General features: G+C 38.7%; 1 protein-coding gene and 1 long non-coding RNA gene across 10 annotated transcripts in view; one reads left to right on the top strand and one right to left on the bottom strand.

The window, feature by feature from the left end:
• LOC100719991 (T cell receptor alpha chain MC.7.G5-like) overlaps positions 1 to 23,632 on the top strand; it is a 556,517-nt gene that overhangs the window by 435,648 nt on the left and 97,237 nt on the right.
• LOC106028677 (uncharacterized) overlaps positions 1 to 23,632 on the bottom strand; it is a 51,806-nt gene that overhangs the window by 26,849 nt on the left and 1,325 nt on the right. For 7 of the 9 annotated variants that reach the window (XR_010043373.1, XR_010043369.1, XR_010043368.1 and 4 more), the window contains exons 2-5: positions 11,422 to 11,563; positions 6,846 to 7,053; positions 3,859 to 5,070; positions 1,286 to 1,388 (exon numbers count right to left, since the gene is read on the bottom strand). This is a non-coding gene — a long non-coding RNA (uncharacterized LOC106028677). The remainder of the gene's footprint in view (positions 1 to 1,285; positions 1,389 to 3,858; positions 5,071 to 6,845; positions 7,054 to 11,421; positions 11,564 to 23,632) is intronic. The other 2 variants (XR_010043372.1, XR_010043375.1) reach the window with 2 other exon arrangements.

Raw genomic sequence — 23,632 nt, 5'->3', positions numbered from 1 at the left:
CTGGATGGAACAAAAAGGGAAAGAGGAAGAAAATCTTCCCTTTTGCTTCTTGGGAGGAACTCCAGACTTCACCCAAGCCTTTGAATGTTCATTCAGCCTTCCAGTGCAAGACACTCAGCCTTCCAGTGCAGACCCTCAGCCTTCCACTGCATACCCCTCAGGCTTCCACTGCAGACTCCTCAGCCTTCCAATGCAGACCCTTCAGCCTTCCAAGATACACTCCCACTGGACTCTGTAGTGAGTTCTACACCTTCAAATTTTCAATGGATGCTCTGGCTCTCCAGCAAGCAGATAGCAGTGTGTGTGTATGAGTGTGTGTTCATGTGTGCATGTGTGTGTTCTCTTCCACAAGTGAACTTTAATAATATACTTTCCCACCATCACACAATCAGCTAGTGCAAAGTGAAAAGAACACAAAATCACCAGAGTCCCACTACACACTGATTCCTAGTTGCCCACAGAAAAGTTCCTATTACTTGTATTTTTCCAGGCCACATTTCTGCTAAGCAACTCTGCCCTCCACTCAACTGGAAAATCTTTCTCCTCCCAGACAAGCTGAGCCCCCAACTAGTGGCCTTCTTGGTTTGGAGATGAAAAGTTTTTTCTGTGTTTTGGAGTACAAAGCCCTCAAATAACTCCAGAGGGCTTATCTACAGTTCATTTTATGATTTCTACCTCTTTCTAGAAACTCCTTGAAATCTCAAACCCTGCTCTGGGTTCTTTTGTATTCCTCTGGGTACTTGGCATCACACTAAGCACACAGCAGGTGCTCAGCACATCTTTCCTGGGAAAAGAAGAAAAACTGTTCTCCTCTCTCATCTCAGCTGTATAACCCTGCTCACCAGGGGCCCTGCTTATCACTGCTTATCACTGCAGGGCCTCTGACTGCTCTGGTCTCCATCTATTTCCTCAGAAAGGGACAGATTGAGACCAGAGCCTGCCATCAGCTCTCCCTCTTTCCATTCAGAAACAAAATCTCCCTCCTGTCTTCTTTGAAATAAGGCTAAACCAACAATATTACAATGTTGTGAAGAAAAAGAAAGCCAGTGAGGTGCTGTAAAATTATAAAGTTGATAATTTTATTATAGTCAGCACTGGTCAGCCCCTTCAACAGGACCACAGTCCTGTTCTGTTTCTGAGTTCCCCTGCAAGAGTCACAGAGAAATTAGACATTGTTTGATTGCTACTAGTGAAGTGTTATTACAGCAGGAAAGACCCCTACTCACCTGTACCTTGTGTTTAAAAGTTATATCTACCCTGTGAGACACAGGGCCCATCTCCTCACCTCCTCAGCTCATTTGTAAGGTGACAAAGCTGGATCTGATGTGGCCTGAGGTCCTTTCCTGTTCTCATTTTCTGTAACTCCTATGAGCTGTCCTTCCCAATTCCTGAGTTGTGCAAAAGAGAAAACTTTCTGAAATTTCAAACAAAAGATGCTAAACATGAAAATCATTAGCAACTGAAGATTTATTGCTCGTAATGTTGACTGATGGACTTTCTTATATGCAAGTCCCTTTTATATCAGCTAACATGATATAATCTATTTAGTTTCCCACAGTGACTTACTGCTTTTATTATTGATATTTACTGATCAAGAAACCAAAACATGAGGTTAAGGCATTGTCCGAGGTCCTATGGCTTGTTAAGTGGCTGAGCTGAGACACAAGTGCAGGTAGCCTACCTCCACAGCTGCTGTACCATATGACTCAAGAGTCTTCTTTTCCTGGAGCATATTAATTCTGGTTTTCAAATCACGTCTGTGAGCAAAGAACGGGCCCAATACCCTCCCAGAGTCCTCACGGACTACAGTATACAGTAGACTCTATCAAAGAAAGATGTGCACAGAGGGTGGTACCATCTCCATGATGTTGCCATCACATTTACAATCTGAGAAGACAGTATCCTCTGAGTTCGTCTGTGACATTTTCCCACCCTCAGTCCCTAGCATGTGGTATCTGCCTATGTGGCCCTCTTTATATGGCAATGCTGGGGTCATCATTTTGAGGTGATGTGATGCCTGTCTTTTATGATTTTTATCGTTTCCTCTTTCCCAGAGACTCAACATTTGGGAGGACTTGTGAAATGTTGAGGAATTCCTGATGTTCACCTGCATCCCTGAATTTAACTTTGGGCTCGTCTGTATGAACTGGTATCTCCAAGAAAGATAGCATGGTTGTTTCCTAGCTTTGTCCTTTGAAAGCTATTAAGCATTAACTCATTTTCCATGGAGGAAGATTTGTGATCATCAGAAATGATGTCAATAATCACTTATATTTACAAACCAACAGATTGAAATAGAATTCAATTGAGTATTACTTTATTTTTACCTCTGGGAGCTGAAAAGAACTGAAATCTCACTGGTAGGCAGAGCAGGAGAATCTGCACACAGGAAAGTGGTCTTTCTCAGACTGGGTCCCCCCTCCACATCTACACCTCCACCTCAATCATCCTCCAACTATTCTCATTTACCTATGAAACACTGCTTTTCCACTTTACTCCTTTGAATTTTCCTGGTCTTTTTCCTTCCCACTTACTTATTCAGAGTCAGTTAAGCCAAAAAGTGAAGAAACGTATTTTAGGGGCTCCAAGTAATCAATTTTGAGTGATGCTTCCAAAAATCCTATTTACTGAGGGATTGTCCTGAATGATTACTGGATAGTCAGACAATTTAACCTTCACTTGCTTCAGATGAGGCTAGTTGTCCATGATCATTTTTTCCCTTTGACTTTGGGCCTTAGAAGAAATAAACAAAAAAAGGCAACATGTGTCATCATGCCAGGGTGAAAGATGGGAGCAGACTTGAGGTCTGAGTTCCAAGTAAGCACCTGTTGTAATCTTTGCCACAGTTGCTAATTCATGAAAATTCTGTTTTCAGCAAAGTTCTCATAATTTTTCTCTCTTCAATAAGTAGTAACAAAGTGCAGATAGGTAAAAATATAGATATGTTGAACTTAAAAACAAGACTGTAAATTGTCTATAACTTTGGCAGTCAATCCATCATGAATGCATTTAGAACTTTGGACTATAAGCTGCAAGTATCTTTTAAAATTCTTTTAGTAGTAAAAAGAATCAGGCAAAAATCAGACAATTTCTTGCTTTTTAATTCTAGAATTTAAAGAAGGTTGTTTAACTTCTCTGTTCTATTCTATTCTATTCTAATTCCTCCTACTTAAAACAGGGAAAATAATTCTGCAGGGTTATTATGATGTTTAAATTAAATAACAGCCAGCCAGCATCTGCACACCCGGGTGGTGAGCACCCTGAACGTGCTTGATAACATGAATATGCCATTCCTCTCAACACTTCATAGTAAAAAGTAGACTATTCACCCAGAAATGATTCATCCAGAAGAGACATTACTGAAAAATGAGAAGGAAAGGGTCATTCCCAGTGACCATGAATGTTTTCCCAAACCAAAATGTTCAAATGTACTACCAGTATTTTTTTTCGTAAAGATTCCTCTACAGGAGAGTTTTTCTTCCATAACCTCTTGAATGCTTTACCTATACTGATAGCGTAAGCAACACCATCCCTGTGCCATGTTTCTATTCCATAAGTTGCCATGCCCTCGTTGTTCTGTCTGCACCAGATTAAAGTGTCTCGGCTCTACCAGAAATAACAAGGACAGTGAACTTTTCATGCCAAATTTCTTTTCTAGTAAACATGGTCCGAGGTCTAGAACAAGAACTGGACAAGGCTAGGGGGTTCAATTTTCAAAAACTCTGACCTTATCCAGCTTTAGAAATGCTCTCCCAAAAGTCCTCCCCAATTTTAGGATACATCTAATTACTGTACCCTCTAGGAATATAGGCACCTTTTCCTGATCTTAGAAAGAAAGCTATAATGCTAATTACTAACCTGTGCAGCATGACATTGGTCATCTTCCCGTTGTCCATGTAGTCTACTGGAGTTAGTTTTCACTGCAATACTTAACCAGGAGAGCCAAGTTTCCCTAAATGAATCCCAAGGATGAATATACTCATTCCAGTCCTCTGGCTTCTTTCATTAAAGAATTATAGGGACCTGGTCCAGAGGAAGTGGAGAAAAAAAGCCAGGGAATCAGAGCCACTGTCTGGCCAGGAACACAAGCTCTGATGAAAGTTGATGATGGAGGTGTCTATGCCAAGTCACAAACTGGAAAGAAGCTATCTGAAATCTAAGGAAACTCCAGCTGCCAAGAGCCAGCAGCCTGTTGAAAAAGTAAATCATTCAGGAGACAGAACTCTTAACTTTCTATGGGACTTTGGATAAATCAGTTAACTTATTTGTGTTGCGTCTCCTATTCCTATGTACAGTAGAAGAGTTTATATAATATTAGATTATTATTAGATAATCCCTAAATTTCTTCCAGTATTAAGAAGTTATATAAATTTCTGCCCAGAAAGAGAAGGATGGGGGGGGGATCAAATTTGACAGATTCCCAAGATTTAGGAAACATAGCTCTCTGTGACCCAAAAGGGATAAAATCAAAAAAGAACCAAGTGAAATACACTCATGATTAATCAAAGGGGATTGAAAGTCATTGTAAACCTCATAGCCACCTTGCACCACCCCCAGCTCATCGCCCTTGGGACACTCCTCCCTTTCTTTAATGCCTCGTTGTGATTCTCCAAAACTGTGATCACTCAAGGTTGAAGCTTTTAATCTCCCATGTATAAAAGGATATGCAAATAGAGTTCAGTTTCCTGTTGAGTCTCTGCCAAGGTCTTAGCCTGGCAGTTCTGGGAAAGGAGCCAAGACCTCATATTTCTTGGCTGTTAACGTTCTCCCATCTGTGCTCAAGTCAGCAACCTGGACTTCAGGCTGTGGCTTATCTTCAGTCTTATACTCTTCCGAAGGAAACCCGTCAGAGTACTCCAGGAAGAAAGGAAGATACAGCTAACTCCCAAATAACCAAACAGAGCATTATCTTATTATATTTGGGGCAGACAGAAAAAACAACTAGGAAATGTATATTCTTATATAAGAGCTTCAGAATCTGCTTGTAAGCTTCCTGAGGTACTGATATGAATTAGGTCTTCCACAGGGCTTGCAATTAGTCATCCTCGTCTCCAGGATGGGGTTTCTCTCCTACATGGGATGAAAAAGGTAAGGTCTTCAGAGCAGTATTAGTCCAATACAGCATTCAAAAACAAAAGGCTTGAAAACATGGACATCTCTGAGTGTTTCTGAGTAGAGTCTTCTGTTGAACAACAGAATCAGGGGCCAAAAGGTTCCCTGCATCTTCCTGGCTGAACTCACACAAAACAGCAGCTGCCATTTTTACTCCATTCAAGGCACCCAGACCCGTGTACTGAAATGTGGTTACCAACACTCTCTGATGGAGAATCATACATTCTAAGCTGTGATAAACCTGACCATTTATTAATGGATTTTTTTTTTTTTTTTTGGTCTTTTTGGTTTTTATCGGTACCAGGGATCGAACTCACGACTGCCTGCTTGCAAGGCAGGGGCTTATGCCGCTGAGCTAAATCCCCAGCCCCATTAATGGATTTTTAATGTTTTCTGCAAGTGCCTGACTTATTTGTACTTTCCAGTATTTTCTTGCAGAAGCTGACTGCCACCAGGACTTTCCTGTACATTCTCATTTCCATGGCAAGATCAGTATATGAAATTTTTAAAAATTTTTCCACAAAACTCTATGAAGAGATCCCACACACACACCCTGGACTACATCAGTTAAAAAACAAATCTCTGTGTTATTGTTCAAACCCAGTCATTCACTTAGTGTCATCTGCAATATATTGTCTCTAATATCTCCTCTCTCTCTCTCTCTCTCTCTCTCTCTCTCTCTCTCTCTCTCTCTCTCTCTCTCTCTCCCTCTGTCTTGTCTCTCTGTCTGTCTCCTTAGGCCTCACTTTTTAGCAGTCATGCTTTCTTTGAAATCTACTAACAGAGTATCCATACTCTACAAACTCTTCCTCCTCTCAATTTTCCCTCCTGGCCTCTCTCACCTGAGCTTTAACACCCTACAGCAGTGATCATTCCAGACTATTTACAACTCTACAGAAGGTGTTATAAAACAGGTCCCTTCCCGTTTCTGTTTTTCCCACGCTGTATGGTCTGAAAGTTAGCGCCTCCTTGCGCCCTTTGTGGGCATTTTTCTCAAAGACTTGGCCTGGAGCAGCACTTTTTGACTAAGCCTGAACTCCATTTACCCTTGGGACTGCCAAACTCACAGAGACTCAGGGGTTTTTATCTATAGCCCAGTCCAGCTACTTTATCACTGTAATTTGTCACTGGAAAAGGTTGGGTCATTGACAGATGACTCTTGCAAAGGTTCAGAACTAACTCTTAGATTCTGCAGTATATACAGATCCTATAAAGCTCTCAGGCACAGACACTTAATGCATCAGTTCTGTGGGCTGAAGGAAAGCTCCTCAGATCACACGCCCTCAATGGAAGAAAGAATAACTGTCATCTTAACAACTTCAACTTTGGATTATGTTTGTTTTCCTAATACCACAGCTGGTCCTACAATATATTTATGGCAGGCTTAGTTCACTCAAAAGTTGCCTAGAACAAGTCAACCCAGCATTATGTTAGTCTGGAGATGCAGTCGAGTAAGACTTTAGAGAAAGTCTCTCCGCTCTCCCATGTAAAGACTGCAAGGATTCTATATAAAAAGCAGGTCTCTGATCAATCTATATCCCTATTTGAATATATTTCTTACAGTTCCCATACGCTGTTTTTGCATATACAGAATTTAGAATGAAAACTGAGATTCTACTCACTTACACAAATTAATTCAACTACCAGTGCTGATTGACTAGGTAGAGGAAGAACCATTTTTGCACAGCATTGACTAACCTTTGAGAAAAACAAGAGAGAAAATTTTTTCCTACCACAACTTTCTCTTGGATGGATTGCTTGCCAGCGAAAGGTCAAGATGGCTCTGCCATGGCCTTTTGGCTTCCACACCCCAAGTCATCTTGTCTGTGTCACATCTGGAGGAAGAATCTCCTTGTTCAACAGTATATACACCATCACACTGATACCATTAGCCAGACCAGATTGTAGAGCTTGTTTAATAACCCTGGAAAAGCTTGCATCCTAAGAGAAAAGTTGGGAGGGGCAGGACAAATGAGTCCTGAATGCTGAGAATCTGGTCATGTGCTTTAGGAACTTGGTCCTCCCGTCTGCTGCCTGATCCAACAGATTACCGCTTCCTTAGGAGGCACCAGAACCCCAAATGTCCACATCCTGTGGCACCCTGTACCCCTAACATCCAACATTTGAGTTCCTTTCCAGTTCAGAGAACAAAAGCTGCTGGCTTTGGTCCAATTCACAACAGATGTTGGCCACAACCGCCACGTACCCGGAAAGCATCCACCAGAGCTAGGCATGAGAATCATCTTGTTGGCAGTTCCCACATATGTGATCCCTTCAGTCATTTAACACCTGCTCAAAGATTGGAGAGGAACTAGGAGACTTTCTCCAGAGAACCTCCTGGTATTTAATTAAGTCTCTTGGGAATCAAGATCTTGCACTGATGGAATTCAAAACCAGGAGAAAGACTCATTCCTCTCTGCATATAGGACAGTGAGAATGGGGATTTTGATGATCAGATTATCATTGCTAATTTGTACCAGGGCTAACAAGGATGTCCGAGTACTGCAATGGTCCGTACCCTGGCTATCCCCCTAAGTCTGTAGATTTTTTCTAAACTATTTTTCCCAAGAAAGCTATCTTTGTTGTGTACTACCTATTTAATAAAGCCAAAAAATAAGAGGAACAAAGTGCGAGGAGTAGAACAAAGACATTATTAGTACCCCAGGAAATACTGTTGTGAGCCCTCAGTATTGATACTAACCTGATCTCCTCAAAGAATGTGAAGGTCGATATTACAATGTGTGTTTTCCTAAAGACTCTGAAAGAATATGTGAAAATTCAAGGAGTGTCGCTTTAATTTTTTAAAAGGCTGCTTAGCTGTGGCTGGAATGATCCAAAATTTTGCCAGTGACTAAGGCAGGCCACTGAACGCCATCCCTCTGCCAGCTGTAAAGTAGGTTGTCTGTGGCTCCCCATTCTCCTCTTTCTGTGCCTTTTTCTTGGACCCTTCTCTTTATTGCACCTCCCATATGCTTTCATTCTATTCCCGTCCAAATCCAATCTCAATGATTACCTGAATCCAATTTTCACTAACATTTGAGTGATGGAAATAAGAGAAGGCAGTAGTTTTTCTAAGATTGGAGCAGAGGTAACATTTTATTTCAAAAGAGATAATAGCCGTAAGCTAAGGACTGAAGGACTGTGGCAGAATTTTCAAAGCTTAAGAAACAGTGCTCAGAATGAAAGGAAGAAGGCTGCCTTCTCTTTGGAGCTCTGTGAACCATGCCTGGGAAGTCTAGAGCTCCCAGAGTGAGCACTTCTGTTTCCATATCCACGGGCAGGTCTGTCTGGAGCACCAGTCAACAGGCTCTGACCGATCTTAGAGAAAAGCATTGCAACAGGGGGCAGCCTGGGGGTCAAATGGCAGGAGAGATACCTGCAGACAGCCTGCACTTTAACAGCGGGAATGGCTCTGCCATAGATCAGCAGTGAAACAAGCGCCAGTGTCTGCAGGAGAGTTCAGCGATGACTCCTGAGAGGTTGCCTGTGCTGGCTGGGAGCTGAACTCAGTGACCTGAGCTCTTTTGTTCATTACAGAATTCTATGTTGAAAGAAAATTAGACCTGCTACCAGAGCAACCACACTTACTATTTTGGTATATTTCTTCTAAGTTTTCCTAGTCCATGTACCAATTATTACAGTCTATCAATATCATCATATTCTATATATTAATTTGTATCCCTTTTAACAATATGTAATCAATTTTCTATGTTAGTAGGTATTTTCTAATCTGTACTTTAATAGGTTACATTAGTGCTGTATCTTGGGACATACTAGCGTGGACTCAATTTTCTTATGGAAAAGCATTTAGGTAGCTCCTACATTTTTCCCAATATAAAAATTTGCCATGATGAACATATCTGTGTTTATCTTTTTCACTGTTTAAAAGTATCACATAAGAATATAAAGTATATAATTTTATCTACATATGTAAAATATTATACAGTATACATTATACAGACATTTAATAAATTGTCTATAAAATAAAGAAAACCCCCTTTTTTTTCAATAAGAAGTATTGTCAACTTCATAGTAAAGGTTTTGGCCAATTTTAAAATATAAGCCCTAACAGTCATGGATGAAATTATCAACTTAATTTTAAATTTTTAATGCATTAATTTCATTACATGTACATATTAATTAAATAATATATTCATTTTAATTACTGGTCTATTCCATTCTCATAATTCATAAAATAACTTTATTCAGATTCTTCACAAGGGCCTAAAATCAATGTCTCACTACTAGATCCATGTTTTTAATCTGCATTTTTCCGAGTATATCAAATTCATGTTTAGGTTGTTTAAAATACAGTATGTTGTTAATCCAGATATGAACTGATCATGATATCTACTTTTCAGCCACAATATCTTAGCCATATTGCTAAGAACATTCACACTTTTGTTTTGACATTTAGCCTATATATTATCCTACAGATTCTTGATCTCCAGAATAGAACATTTGCTTTACAGTATTTATTTAAATAATACTAAACACTTGCAATTTTGAAGGCTTTGGGAGATCCAAGAAGAGTCATCTTTTTTTACTAACTCCATCAGCCAGTTCTCATGAGTGTCCGTGCACCAGCCTTGATTGAGCTAGTTAAAGTTAATACATCTTCACTCAATTGTGCTTCGCTGTTCAAAATAAGATAATTGAGCACAAGCATCGCAATGCTGCTTTTTGTGTAAGGAATCTAAGAGTCTCCCTCTTCTGTGAGGGTAAAAAATCTCATTTTACACTCAAACATGCTCAATATTCTTCCACATCAAATTCTCTGAAGTAAAATATTTGCACAAACACTAAGGATATTTTCATTCTTTTTAACTGCTTGACTTCCAGAAAAAATAGTAATTTATGTTGCCATCAACATCTTGCCAGCATTGGTTGCATCACTTTTTTAAGTAAAAGCATCTACTTAAATATCTGTCCTCCCCAAAATGGATTGCTAATATTTTACTTAGATTTTTATTATTAGAGGGTTAAAATATTTTTCCAAGTTTCTTAATCAATTATTAACTGGTGTCCATTGCCCATTTATTTTTTAGGTTTTCAGTGTTTTTACTCACTGATTTGTGTAATTATAATAACTTTGTGCCTCTGAATTTTATAGCACTTAACCACAATAACAGCACAAGTGAAAGGGGATTTGCAAGGTATTGTGGATGGTGGAGGGTGGGGAGGGCAGGGTGCCAAGAACAGGAAAAAGGAAGAGGAAGGTTTTTGTACTGATGTTTTTCACTGTGTCAGCGTACCACAGAGGTGGAAGTGTATTAAGGCTCTGTTCAAAAACACCCAGCTGTGATCCAGTTTGTCAGTCTTGGCACTGAGCAGAGTCCACTGAATATATGAGGAGATAATATGAGTGCCTTCACTCCAACTCCTTTCTTTTGGTGCTAACCTCTTTCCATCTACTGCAATAGTTTCAGAGTGTGAACACGTTTCACCAAAGCTTCCAGTGATAAGTATTTCACAACCACCTATGTCAATTCTTATTCTTTATATCCATTACACTATAAAGCAGAATTATCAGGGACAACTAAAGGGATAGGACAAACAGTGATTAGTACCTGTATACCTGCCACACACCAGCATATGATGAACCAATAAATTGAATCCAATCTAGGTAATTTATATATTTCTTTCTCTTGAAGAGCTTAATGCCTAGCACAAAACAAACCAAATACTCAAAAAAGAAGTCACGAAATGAATTCCACTGTACTCTGTATGTTGTGCTTGCAGAGTTCCAACTAAAAATAATGTATTTCTAGAAGCCATCAGCAGAAGCAGGTGCACAGGGGAATTTCCAGTACTACTGAAGCCCTAAATCCTAACAGCTCATGTTCCATGTTCTGATGCAAAAACTGGGGTAGCCATTACTGACTTCCTTTTATCTTGTTTTGAAGTCCTGTACCATGTTCATTGTTTTGTTTTGATTGACTCTATTCTGTTTTATTTTGTTTGGTTTAGTTCTCTTCAAAATTAAAAAACACTGCCAAATGAAGGGGGTGGCAAGAAGGCTGCTAGTGGGCAGTACGGAATAGATGGCCCTGTGATGAGAGAGAAAATGCAGATTCTTCATAAGCAAAACCTGAGCTACTGGAAGGCCACAAACAAGTAAACGGGTGATGGGAGGGAAATTGTTGGCTGGATGGAATCAGCAGAAGACTTGAGAGAAGATGAACCCATTGCTGGTCAGATGAAAAACACCTAGCACGACTGGGAGTAGAATTTCAGAGTCAAGGAATCGCCTGGTCTGACTACCACCACCAAGCAATTCCCTCATTCCAAAGCACAGGCACGGCTTACCTCCTTCTTGAGTTTGGGTTTTTGAAAGATATTTCCTGGGAATGAAGAAATATTTCTGCTCACTTCAGGAGATCAATCAGTGCTAATATGATAGATCTGAGAGCTTGCAAGGCCATGACTCTCCTTGACTCTTCTCTTAACCCTGCATGAGTTCAACCAAAGGTCACAGAAATTAATCTCTTCATCAGGGGATCACGATAGCCAATTAGTACACCAAATCCAATTGCTTTTATTCAGCAATGCACAAGGAAAGAAAATTACGCTCACTCTTCCTTCCTAGGCTGTTCAAAACAACTAGGTGTGTGTCTTCAAAGAAAAAATACACCAACTCGATCAAAATACCATCAAATGCTTACCATTCATTGAAAGTAAACAACTCACAAAGATAATTATTTTTAATGAAATTCTCATTTTTAGTGAAAAAATGGAATATAACAGCCATAGATTACTTATTTAATAAAAATGAAGATAGTTTTGTATATTAATTTTAACATATACGATCATATATTTCTATACAGCAGGCAGTAGATATTTACAGTTACAGAAAGAAGTATGACTAGCTTCCTCCTGCATCCAAAGAAACTATGCAGAGAAAGGTATTCAAGACAAAAAAGTTAAACACTTTAAAGTCTCAGAATGTACGCTAGTTCCAATGGGAATGTATAACTTTATGAAAAACATAGATCATCACCATCTCATCCTTGTGACCAGTGTTAACCTCATGAAACTATTAGTCCTTCATGACAAGAATCAATACACAAAGCACATCACTTCAAGGTATCCCTGATGAAACTAAATAAATAAATAAACAACCCAACATTAATCAAACGTTTAGTTCTAAGAAGAGACAAGGGAACTAGAAGAACAAGTTAAGAGATTCTGCAAAGCAACAACTCGACAAATGCAGGCAATGAGTGCTATGATTTGGATATGGTTTCAACATGTCCCCAGGATTCATGAATTCAGAGCTTAGTCTTCAGTGTGGCAGTGTTGGGTGATGGTGTGGAACCTTCAAGAGGTGCAGCTAGTGGGAAGTAATTAGGTTCCTGAAGGTGCTGTCTTTGGAAGGAACTGACACAGCTCTCATGGGACCCCACATGGTTCTTGCAAGAGGGTTGTAACAAAAGAAATATCCTGGTCCTTTTCTGGTCTCTCCCAACTTTCTGTCGTGCCACATCAATCTCTCCCTTTCATAAATTCCTCTGCCATAATGTCATTTTCCAGGAAGCAACATACAAGGGCATGGGCCCTTGTATAACCACCATGACTTTGGACTTGTCCCTCCAAAACTGTGAACTACATTAGCCTCAGTGCTTTATAAAGTGCTCAGCTTTGCACACTTCATTTTAGCAATGGTAAATGAACTAATTCAGTGAAATACCCTAGAAGACAACAGGCCAAGTCTCTCCAATAAGAAATGTCATGGAAAAAGAAATAAAAGAAATGAAGAAGAAACAATAGAAGGGGAACCATGGAAGAAACTAAAGAAAGATGAAAGAAACTTAAAAATTTAGCCATTTAACCAAATGAAATGTACTGTCTTTAAAACAATCTTTGTTTTTTCATTTAAAAAAAGTCTTTAAATCACATTTTGGAAAGAATTGGGCAAATTTGAGTATGGATTGGCTGTTGATACTACGGGATTACTATTAACTTTGTTAGGTGAAAAATGTGGTTGTGAGTAAATAAAAATATCCTTTCTAAAAACATATATTGAAGTATGTAGAAGGGAATTATGGCATTTGAAATTGCTTGAGCAAAATAAATAGAAAATATGACAAATATTAGCAATTATTAAATCTAGGTGATCATTCTATAAGTATTAATTTGATTAATCTCATTTTTGGAATATTTCAAAATGTTTGTAACAAAATGTTCATTGAATTTTTCCTTTTTAAGTAATGAACAAATCTATAGAAAATTTAAATGATAACAAAGTGAAATACATTGTTACTTAAAAATTCACGTACTTTCTTTAAAAATACTGCTCTCCTCCAAAACTCCCTTATCTGTAGGAGTTAGCCAAAATTAAAAGTGTATATTCAGATGATATATGTCTGACACAACAGTCACTGACTATACAGGTGAAATAAACTAAGAAAACCATTAACCCAATGTTGCATATTTTGGACTTCTGGGAGAACATGGTGGATAAATAGCAGCAGCTATAGAGGCTCTCTGAGATACCCCGCCTAGAGTCCAGGAATGGTGCAATGCGAGGAGTCCTAAGCAGGGGGAGATGTGCCCTGCTGACCCAGGAACGAACTAAGCTAAGAGAAACCAACTGGAAACACAGTCCCGGTGCTATAACAGGAACAGATAAGGTCTCAGCGCAGAAGCTGGAGCCCACACCGCTGGAAGCCGTGATTTGAATTTCCTGCTGCCGCTGCTGCGTCTGAATCAGCACAGCAGGGAAAGAGACACACGAAAACTCTGCGAGTCGGAACCAGTGAACAGAGTTGAGAGCGGGACTGGCAGGGAGCCCTACATCGACCTGTGGTGAGTAAGTGAAATGGGGACCCTTCCATAGAGTAGGAGGCTTCAGCAAAGGACATACTGGGACCAGGCAGACTTGCCGGAACAGGATGCTGCAGTGACTTTAGTAGCATATTCCACTCTCAAGCAGGATTGGTGGGGAGTGCCTGGCCTGGATGATGCCGCTGACTAAGACCCAGTAAGCTAGCCCAAACCAGGTCCCTGCGCCTGGTGGTGCACCCTAGCAGTGAAGCCTTCAGTAGGTTGACCTGGAGAGGCGGGCCCAGCAGAGGCTGCCCAGGTCTGTGTCTCCCTGGTACACTGCAGTAGGCGGGAACAATTCAAACAATTCTAGCCGGCACAATTCAAACAAACTGTAACAGACAAAGAGAAAAAAACTGGGCCTCCTATACTCACTTGTATGGAAGGAACAAAAAGTATGGGAAGAGGAAGCAACAAGAAATGGTCCTCAGTCCCCAATCCTGAGAACACTGATCCAGGAAAGGTGAATGCAAAGGAGAATGAGGAAAGAAAACATGCAATATCAGACATGGCACCAATAGACATAAAGCTTTATCTCCAGAGCCTCATTGATGAGTTCAAAAGCAAAGTATTTAATGAAATAAAACAAGCTATAAGTAGAATAGTTAAAGAAATGCTAAGCACTGCCCAAGAAAAAACAGATGGTGGAATGGAAGAACAGAAAAAAAGGGGAGAATTATTTGATGGAGAAAATAGAGAAAACATAGAATACGTGAAGCAGGTTCAAAGAGATTACCAGGAAACTAAAAACTCTATCGAAAGCTGGCATAACAGCTTGAAAGAAACTAAGGATAGATTATCTGAACTGGAAGGCAGATTTGTAATGTGGGAGCATGAAATGAAAAACTTCTTTAAAATAATAAGAAAACAAACAGCAATAATACAAGACTAGAAGATGATAGGATCTATAACTAAAGAAGAAGCAGGGACACAAACAAATGGACTACAAAAGCTATTCACAGAAATAATCCAAGAGAATTTCTGTAATTTAGCAAAAGGTAAAGACACTCAGATGTATGAGTCATACAGGACCCCAGCCACCTACAACCCAAACAGAGCTACATCCAGGCATATAATAATCAAAATTCCAGAAATCCAATATAAGAACAGAATATTAAAAGCCATCAGAGACAAGAAACAGATCACTTACAAGGGAACACCCATCAGAATTACAGCAGACTTCTCGGCACAAACCATCAAATCACAAAGAGCGTGGGGGGAAATAATTCAAGCTTTGAAAGATAATAACCTCCAGCCAAGATTGATATATCCTACACAACTGTCCCTAGAAATTGATGGAAAAACAAGGTGCTTCCAGGATAAAGAGGAACTAGGGGAATTTGCAACCACTAATTCAACTCTACAGAGAATACTGCAGGATAGTCTAAAAAAGAAAAATACCAAGATCCCAGAAACAGTGGCAGAGAGGCCACAATGAATGGAGCAGAAAGTGAAATGATGAAGACAAACTGACAACAAACAACAGAAAAAGATCTCAACAGAAATGAGGCAGAGAAGATTGGATGGTACGAACAGCTATTTTGGAGAAAACAAGACATCGTAATAGCTAGTGCTGATTTAGTATCATCTTGTTTTGAAGTCCCATCAAACTTGTATTCTTCTGTCTCCATTGGTCTTAAAAAGTTGTATCTTCTTGGATTTTATTATATGTGATAATATAAGCAAAAACTTTTATAGACAAGGAGATTATACAAAAGCTATGTTCATTTTCTGATAGTTGGTTCCAAATACCCTGTAATACTGTCATTCTCTTGAATGGTTTTACATTGTCTTGATATGTTTGGTGCTACAGTATATGAAGTTATACTCAAAGATTTCAAGGAAAGAGACACTATGATAACTACTTTTATGTCAGGATATCTTGTGGTAAAACACTATTTTGCTTAAATTGTTGTGCTCTGACCTGAGCTGTTTTGTTGTTATGCCTTCTTTTATCTCAATCTCCTTTTTTAAATTATTTACTTTTTTATTTTATCTTTTTAATTAAGGGAAAAATAAAAATAGCAGGATACATTATAGTAACCCACTTTGATTTCCTATTAACTTGATTTGAAACCCTGTATTGCCCTCACCATCTTGTTTTGACTGATTTTCCCCTACTCCACTTTGCTTGATAATACCAAGTTCAAAAGTATAGGCAACAACTGTGAAGAGAATAAGATTCATTATGACGCCCATTCTGGTTGACTATTATCTTCTTTTAAAGTCCTGTAATATCTCCAATGTTTTGGTTTTATTCTTTACTGTTTTGTTCAATTTTATTATAACTGATGATATAGGCAATTCTTTTTTAAGATAGCTAGAGGCAGTATGGTAGCCATTGTTGATCACCTGGTATTTTGTTTTTATATTATCTATTATGTCCATCCTTTTGATTTGACTGACTCTGTTCTGTTATGTCACATTTGGTTTACTCTCTTCAAAAAAAAGTAATAAGAACTGTGGGAGTAATAAAACCCAAAATGTGTAATTGTCATTGTAAAAAGAGAGGAAAAGAAAGTGCTCTAAAGCATATAACTGCATATATATTTAAGTGTATAAGATAGATAACCATATTACTGAGTTTTGTTGGATCACTGAACAAAACTGTTTTCAGTCTCACTGTTTGAAAGTCCACTTTATACGCTTTAATTTTGTAACTTGAACAAGTTTTCTAAGACAACAATATGTAATCTATTAACTAGTGATTCCCTACTGTTTATTCTTTCTGAAATTCTGTATAACTTGTACCCTTTTTCTGTTTTTTTTTTCTTTTTCTCCTTAAATAAAAATTTTTTTTAAATGTTGCAAGTTTTGAATTCTTATTGTTCTTTTTCAAGATAAGTATAGCTGAGGTACCTTAAAACCATTGACTTTCAAGATCTGAGATAATGATAGCAGCTCAAATCAAGTCAGGTCTCCACTTATGGCAGTGGGGATGGGAGGTATCCCAGGCACCTATCATTGAACCAATGAATTCCAATCAGTTGATTGTCAAGCTGACTTCGTTAGGGGGATGGTTTTCTAGAGATGCTAAAAAAGGGTTCTGACAAAACCAGTGTGTATTCTAACTCTCAAATGAAGAGAATTTAACCAGGCTTTAAGAATTCAGAAGGTCTTACACAGGCCTCTGTTCAAAAGCCCAGACCCTCTAAATCCCTGTCCAGTTGCTAAGTATATGCTTCGGTTCATCAGCCATACAAGCTATGTTGGTCCATTGCTCCTCTTTATAATCTTGGAAAATTTTGCTAAATCTTGGAAAAAAAAAAAAAAAACTCAAGCTACAGTTGCAGTGCCTGCCACTGAAACAAATAGGCACTATTTTAAAATGAAAACACTGAAGCAATGCACAAAAATACAAAGTGCATACTTAAGACAGTGTCATACTCTCAGGTCATCACTTCACTCTCATTTTGTCACTAGACACCAACTTCTTAGATCCAGCATCTTGTCTCCAAGTGTCTGACTGAGCAAGGTCCAAAGGTCAACCAAGCAAGGAAAAGCAACCAAGAAAAAGAAATAGGAGACAATGACAGGATGATTCATGGTCTTGACTAAAGATTCTAACCAAAATGCATGAATCAATTTCACCCTTTGCCTGGAAGTGGAAGGCTTCTGATGTCTTGCTTGTCAATCAAAGTATATGACAAAATTGATACACAAGATAAAATCATTGATAAAGCTCCGGCAACACAAAAATATTCTAGTAGTAGGACAGTAGTTCTCAAAGGATGGCCCATGGTCAGCTAGAGGCCCCAAGATCTTTCCAGGGATCTCACAAGATCAGAACTATTTCCACAATAATGCCAAAATATTACCTGCCCTTTTTATTCCAGTACTGCTTGCACTGATGGTGCACCCTCAGTGGTGGGTAAAACCGTGGAACCTTGGCACGAACTGTGGCAGTGATGCCAATGCCACGCTAATACTATTTTTCTTCACTGCTACATACTCATACAGAAAAGAAGGCAGTTTCATAATAAATGTTACTAATTGTTTCCTAGGGCTTCCAAAGCAAAATACCACAGACTTAAATAACAGGCTTAAATAACAGAAACTGATTTTCTCACAATTCTAGAAACTAGAAGTTCAAGATCAAAGTGCTGGGAGGGCTACTTTATTCTGAGGCTCTCTCTTTGGTTTGCAGATGGACAGATTCTTGTGTGTCTTTCCATGGTCCGCGTTCTGCGTTCACACACTCCTGGGGTCTCTTCTCTTTGTATGTCTAAAATTTCTCCTCTTACAAGGGCACCAGTCCTATTAGATTAAAGCTCACCCTGGTCATCTCGTTTTAATTCAGTAACCTCTTTAAAGTCCCTAACTGCAAATACAGTCACAGTTAGGGGTGTGGGGGTTAGGGCTTCAGTGTATCAGTGAGGACCCAATATAGCCTATAACACTGAAAAGCAGTAAAAACCTTTAATTTTATGGAAACTCAACTCTTGAGAATATCTGTTTAGTATTCTGTGTGGCAAAATTGGAAGTATACATAAGGAACTTTTACCAAATTATGATCATTATACCAAACACAAACCTGGTGCTGCTGCTTGAGTTCAAGCTGAACCACCTGCATTTTTCATGAAGTACTATTTTCACTCAATGCAATGATGACAGACAACTACAGTTTTCCAATTGTGGGTATTTGGCAGCATTTTATTGAAAATGAATAAACAGTTGCATCAAAAAAGATTGATAATCATTCCTAATGATTAAATCTAAGCTTTAGGGCAAAAACTAGGGCTGCATAGAAAACACATTCGCCACTATGAGCTGGATGGCTTTGCAATATTTATACACTTTTCTGTTCTGTTCAAAAGTGGTGACATTAGTTACATGTCAACCTATGAAAGATGCTTAACTCAATGACCAGTTATTTCCCAAATGACCAGTGGATAATGTCACTCATGCCTGAGTGAAATTCCACTCAAACTATAAAGTAAATCAATTTTTAATGCAGTAAAATATGATAACTTCCAAAACATGGTTTCATATTTCATATTGCAACTAAACTTTACGAAACTACCTCTTGTCAAATTTGTATTCAGTGTCAGGAATACTGTATCCACCATATTGTAAAAGACCATTAAAACACTCCTCCTTCTCAGCTACTTATCTGTATAAGGCCAGGTTCCTCATTTCTTTCACCAGACCAGTATAGTGCACTGCAGTACAGAGAATGCATTAACAGACATAAGAATCCAGCTGTCCTCTAACAAGCCGGCTTTTTCCTGAGAGATATGTGAAGTCTACGATCAACCCCCACCCCTAGAATCTTCTTTACTTTGCTTTATACTCTCCTCATGTTCTTCAGCTGATCCTCCTTGGACATAGTTTAAAGAACTTTTATCCTTTTTGGGTTTGCTGTTGTTGCTGCTGTTGTCTGTGTTTATTTGTTCATTTGGCAAGACCTCACTATTTAGTTCAGACTGACATTGAACACATTATGTGTGCCAGGCTGGCCTGGAACATGAAACAATCTTCCTGCCTCAGGCTCCTGAGGGCTTGGATAACAAACATGCACCACCAGACCTTTTAAACAGCCTGACCCTCCATTGAATACAAGGCCTGTTCTCATCCTGGGTTGGACAGTACCATGGTCACTGTACACATCCATCCCTTTCCTCTGAAAAATGAGACTTCTTGGCAGTGAGAGTAGACTTCATTCCAGGAAGAGCTGATCTTCACCCACCTGCAGCCTGTGCCACCTCTTTCTCTTTTTTATTTTTAATTTTAAAGAAATTAAGACAAAAGAGGACATAACAAAGCAGATCACATCAGAACAATGCAAGTAACACAGCATTTTATCACAAGACCACCCATACTTAACAGTAACTACCATAATGTCTCTTTCTTTGAAATAGTTGAGCATAGCTTCATATACAATAGTATCAAACATAACAAAGCAGTATAAAACCATCAAAAGAATGAAAGCGTTACAGGGCTTTCAGAACCAAATAGCAGAGAATGAACAATGGCTACTATATTATCTCATTTTCCACAGAAAATTTGTTTATACTATCACACATAATAATATCCAATAAGATATAACAGGATAGAACCAAAGGAAACAGAAAAACAAAAGCATAATAGGACTTCAGAGTAAGATGATACTAAATAAACACTGGCTATTCTAATGTGTTATTTTCTTTAAAATAGCTGTTTATACTATCACAGATAATAAAATCAAACAAACTAGGATAAAATCATTCCAACTAATGAATGCAGACATTGCCACCTCTTTCTCATAGAAGAGCATCTCACAAAACACTGGAAAGCCACACAGAGAGAGAGAGAGCCAAGCTGCCTAGGCCATTTGCAACTACTCCAGGGCAGGAGAAGAGCTGGAGGGCTGAAACACTTCCAAGTCATAAGTGCCTGAATCTAAAATATGTGTATGTGCCTAGTGCATCAGGAAGAACACTGCACTGGGACAGGGGTAGCTGATTTCATGTGTGTTCAATAGATTTCCCTGGCCAAGTTATGGTATCTCCCTGGATTGCCCTAGACCATCCTATCTAAAAGTCCAGGAGAATGAACACATGATGTTTTAATCAGTATATATTTGAAATATATAATTACATTCTTCTCACATCCTGATCATTTTTACTTTCCCACTGCCTGCTTTTCTTTCTCCACATCCCCTTCCCATCTCCAGAGTCCACCTATCTGTTTCTTACCATCTGTCTTCAATTTTGATTTTAAATTATTTATCTGAGGTTTCTCGTGTCAGAGAAATTGTGAAACATTCAACTTTTTGTGTCTGACTTGTTTTAGTGAGCATTATGGTGTCAAGATCCATCCATTTTCCTACAAACCACAAATTTATGCTTCTTTATGGGTATGTAATGTGTGTGCATGTGTCACATTCTTTTTATCCAGTCATCTGTTAATTGGTACATAGACCACTTCCATAATTTACAGTGAACTACGCTGCTGTAAACATGGGGAGGCATGGATCTCTGTAATACTATGTCTTTAGCTCTTTCAGGAATATACCCAGACCAAGGATATCTGGGTCAAGTGAAACTTCTATTTTTAGTTTTTTAAGGATTATCCACCCTGATTTCCATAGTGGCTTTATGGTTTACATTCCCATCAACAATGCAGCAATTTTTCTTCACTCCCATTATCGGAATTTGTTGTTTTTTGAGTTCTTGTTAGTAGCCATTCTTACTTAGCAAGTTAGAATCTCAGTGTTGCATTGATTTGCATTTCTCTAATGGCCAAAGATTCTAAACATACACTTGTTCTTTTTGAAAAGTGTTTATTTCAATTTCCCATTTTTGATCAGGAGTTTTATTTTGGTGAGTCTAATTTTTCTGAGTTCTTTATAAATTCTAGATATTAGCCTTCTGGCTATAAAATAGTTGATAATTTTTTACTCTACATATTGTCTCCTCATTCTGTTAATTGTTTCCTTTACTGTGCAGAAGCTTTCAAATTTGATTCAACCCATTTGTTGATTCCTGTGCAGCTGGGGTTCTGTTCAGGAAGTTCTTGCCCATATCTATATCTCCAAGAGTTTTACCAATTTTTTCTTCCAACAGATTCAGTATTTCTAATTCTGTATCTAGGTCTTTGATCCATTTTTTGTTTTATTTTAGAACAAGGTAAGAGGTATAAATCTTTATACATATATTGCTGGGAGGAAACAAGTTTTCCATGTGCAGAAGAATTAAACAAGAGAATATAAGGTTTTTGAAGTGTGTTCAAGCTATGATACTCTAGAACTTATCTCCAGAGGTACAGTTGATCTTTAAATACTCTTGTTAATAGGTGAAAATGTCATTTGAATACTACAAATGTGTGGAAATGTGAAACTCATTTCTATTTGGCTGTAGAAGGCATTGCATATTGTGGAGCAAATCACAACAAACTAATCTTCTCAATGATGCTTACTAATGTTTAAAATCAATTTGTACACAGCTAATGATACTATTGGTTCACAGCCCATAGTACTGTTTCTGGCCTGGTAACAAATAATAAGGACAAACTCAAAATTGGAATGCTGTGGGTAGATTTGACTATAGCTTTGCCACTTCCTAACATATCCCCTCTGAATCAGGAATGCCTGTCCCTGAATTGAATTCAAAGGCACTTTCTGAGTAGGTGCTTTGCTAGCCCAAGGTGCACAGAGGTGAATAAGACAGATCCTTCTTTCAAGTGCTTCTACCTTATAAAGCAGAAAGGAAAAAGATTTTAAGAGCAATGATAGTAATAAGCACTGAATGCATGAAAATTCAGGAAAAAATAAGCACCTAGCACAGACCAATCTTGGATAATAATGTAGGATTCCCCAGGGATGTCAACAGCTGAGCTAAGCCTTAGAAAATGAAAGGAATTTAAGGAGATGGGCTAAAGACCATTAGGGAATAGAAGAAAGGAGTATTTCTGTATAACACTAATCAAATGTAAAAAAGTCATTCAGCAAAGACAAAAACTTCGTGCAATAACATGGAACATTCAGGAAACGAGTAGTGATAAAGAGAGGCCTGGTGGTTCATGTTGACTTAACCTGAAATAGCAGTAGTGGGGAGCCACCAAAGCTTTTAAGCATATAATTTTATAATTGCTGAATGTCTGAGTCAGCCTTTCATCACTTAAACATCTAACACACTTAATACCTAACGTTCCTAATATACACATCTTGGAGGAAGAAATGTTTATTTTGACTCATGGTTTCAGAAGCTTCAGTCCATGGTCCCAAGGCACAAATGGCATGGTGGGAAACCATGACAGAGGAAAGCTGCCCAATCCATGACAGTCAAGAAGCACAGAGACAAAACAAGAAAAGCCAAGGGGGAAAAAAGGGACCAGGACAAGAATATACTGTTGCAGTTCACACCCCGGTGGCCCTCTCCTAAAAATATCTCAGCTATGAACTCAACAGTGGGTTAATCCACTGATAAGTAGGCTGCCCCCAAGACCCAGTCACCTTCCAAAAGTCCCTGACTTCCAGTCACCTGCCAAAATGAATGACTGGGGGGACTTTGGGGGAAACCAAAAAATAACACTGAAGATATAAAGTTAAAAGCGTATCACCACCTATAATAATCAGCTAATACTACTATGATTATGCCTTACAACAAGAGCACTCAAAGTTTTAATTGCTTCATATGCCACTTTTGCCCACAGCTAGACTTAGCTTCACAATGTGGATTAGGCTCATGTCTGCTCTGTGACTTCATTCTAGGACCAAGCTGAAGAAGCAGCAACTCCCTAAAGCAAACTTCTTCCACCTCAGAGGACAGGCGTTCAAGAGTGTTGGTAGAAATCTAACACAAGATACATCTTGAGACTTCAGTTCTGTACTCTGTGAATCAAAGCACGGCAAAGCCCCAGTGTATACAGAATGCATACTCTACATGTGGTAAAAATCTTGCCAACTCATGTGGCAGAGAACCCAGATATGTGCATTTGCTATAGGAAGAGCGTGAAGAGTTGGGAACTATAACTGTTACAGTCTTACCTGAGTTCCCAACTTGTCTATTATTACTACTCCTATTCAAGTCACTTTCTGATGGCTGCTTCTTGGGAAACTCTGCACACGACATTAGAAGGAAGTCAATGAGTCTCTTATAGGTTAATCAAAGTTTAATTTGTCCTCTACATAATACCCCTCACCTTTTGCCATTTTAGAGACAGCACTCAATACAAGCTATATTTGAGAATTTACATTACAATTTCTATTTTC

The sequence above is a fragment of the Cavia porcellus genome, unplaced genomic scaffold (assembly GCF_034190915.1).
Source record: "Cavia porcellus strain 051 isolate PalLab524CR breed Dunkin Hartley unplaced genomic scaffold, mCavPor4.1 scaffold_26, whole genome shotgun sequence".
In the NCBI taxonomy this organism is placed as follows: Eukaryota; Metazoa; Chordata; class Mammalia; order Rodentia; family Caviidae; genus Cavia; species Cavia porcellus.
Note: the sequence above shows the minus strand (reverse complement) of the source record. Positions and strands in the feature narration are given on the sequence as shown.